Source organism: Pyrus communis, chromosome 16 (assembly GCF_041283825.1).
Source record: "Pyrus communis isolate YQ-2024b chromosome 16, ASM4128382v1, whole genome shotgun sequence".
NCBI lineage: Eukaryota > Viridiplantae > Streptophyta > Magnoliopsida > Rosales > Rosaceae > Pyrus > Pyrus communis.
Window position 1 is genome coordinate 21562436 of NC_142580.1, and position 2358 is coordinate 21564793.

Consider the following 2358-nt stretch of genomic DNA (forward strand, 5'->3'; position numbering starts at 1 on the left):
CATCACTCCAGAAATCCACTCATCCCACCATTTGATGCGATTCCAGCTCTTTCTTGTCTAGACCGTGCACATTCATACCCTTTTTCAGCATTCCTTTCACATGGATCTTGTCAGCTTTCACATGCCTCCCTATTGTTTTCCATCATGAACCATATTCTGAAATTCACCAAGTAGGACTCACTCACTCTTCCTCTCGGATTTCATTCCATTACACACAGCCCATTTTGCCCTCACATTCTCTCCATTCCATTGCATTCGACATTTTCTACCATTCACAGAAACTGTTCTTCATTCAGTCCATTTACACACGCATAACCACTCCATTTCACTTCATTTTCTGTCCATTTCTGTCCCAAGGGCAGAAACCATTCAACCATAACCAATCTACCTTCATCCGCACCACATTTGGAAAACCAACACCGAAGGCACTCTTCAAGGAATTCAACATCAGTTTTGCTTCAAGGGTTTATTCTTATTAATTCTATGTTCATTCACGTTTTATATTTTTATGTTAAATCTTTTGTAAACATGAATTGTAACTAATCCTCCTCTAGGGATTCGATGTAACCTTGCAAAGTTTGCCATGTAATTAAGTTAGAATGCTCTGTTTGTCCATCTAGTTCTTGTTTCATTCTCTGATTTAATGGTGATTTAGTGTGTTGATTTTAATGTTTGATCATCATTTGAATTAATCACTAAGTTGTGTAGCCAAGATTAAAACACACATCATGCATAATCTTGGTAGATATGTGAATGAATGAAGGGGATGTTTAGCATACATCCTGCCGAGTTATTCCCTTTGGTTTTATGAAAGTTTCTTGTGCATTACATACTCTTGATTATGAACCAAAGTTGCACATCACAACTAGGTTCATGATTAGAGACATTTGATCAAATCCACACATCATATGGTTGATCATGTCCAAGTGAAACAAACTCAAGAAATAGGTAGATGAATGAGTCCAAACTAACTTAACAAACATGGATTTAGTTGAGCAATGGTGAAACCGAATCCCTAGCTTCATCTCCATTGGTACTATCTCATTTTATTAGATGTTGAGTCATTTATTTGTGTTTACTTCACTTTCTTTTACTTTCAAGTTACAACAACAAATCTGCCTATTCTGTTTAGTTTGATTCATTTCATAGAGTTCTTGCAAAACAAGTAATTACATAGGTCCAATTAGTCCCTGAGGATTCGACACCCTTGCTTGTGCCATTATACTAAATATATTCTAGCATTAGGAAGGAATAATACTTCAATAAAAATGGCGCCGTTGCCGGGGACTGATTTCAGTCCCTTGTAATTGCTTGTTTGCTATTTAAACTTTGTTCATTTCATTGTTGTTTGCTAGTTAAACTTTGTTCTTTTCATTATAGGTAGATTCTTGATTTTCATTCAAACTTGTGTTACTTTGTTTCAGGTAGTATATGTCAAATAAACTTGTTGAGTTAGGCCAAAGAATTGAACGGTTGAAGGGCCACACTTTGGACAACTTTGTGCCATCAAGTTCCTCCATTATCCGTGAAGAAGAGGAAGAGAATTCACCTAGTTCAACAAGTAAAGGATCTGAGCAATTTAATTGGGAAAGAGAAGAAGAGATGGCGGGCAACGAAGATGAGCTTCGAGCTTTGGAGGACTTTGCTCAACCAATCATACCAAATTCACCTTCATGCATCTTGCTGCCCACAGAAGCTAGAAACTATGATCTCAAATCTTCACATTTCCATATGTTTCCTTCATTTTATGGCTTACATAATGAAGACCCTTTAGCTCATATTAAAGAGTTTTACAATGTTGTGAGTGGTTTACCTTTGCAGGGAGTAAGTGAAGCAAATTTGAGGATGAGAGTGTTTCCTTACACCTTGAAAGATAAGGCCAAGAGTTGGTTGATGACTCTAACACCAGGTTCCCTCACTACATGGGATGCCGTGGCTAAGAAGTTCTTGGAGAAGTTCTTTTCCACTCAAAAGACAGCCACATTAAGGGGACAAATCTTCAACTTCAAACAAGATGATGGAGAACCTTTCAATGAGTGTTGGGAGCGTTTTAAAGGCCTCTTGATACAATGTCCACACCATGGGTTACCTTTTCACTTACAAATGCAAATTTTCTATGATGGACTAACCCAAACTTGTCAATCAACTGTTGATAATGCAGCAGGTGGAGCATTGAAGAAAAAGAATGCTCAAGAGTCATATAACATTTATGAGATGTTGGGGTCTAATGCTCAACACAAAGATTTAAGGGGTAAGAAAGTTGGAGTCTATGAAACAAGTTCTAATCATGAGCTTTTGTTGCAGGTAGCTAACCTAGAAAGGAAGCTTGAATCCGTGCTCAACATGGTGCCAAAAGCA

The 2358-nt window shown here is 37.6% G+C and overlaps 1 non-coding gene across 1 annotated transcript; it reads right to left on the minus strand.

Moving 5' to 3' along the window:
* Positions 1-1976: 1976 nt before the first annotated feature.
* LOC137720223 (small nucleolar RNA R71) lies at positions 1977-2087 on the minus strand. Its single transcript, XR_011066474.1, has one exon. It is a non-coding gene; the product is annotated as a small nucleolar RNA R71 (small nucleolar RNA).
* Between the last annotated feature and the right edge of the window lie 271 nt (positions 2088-2358).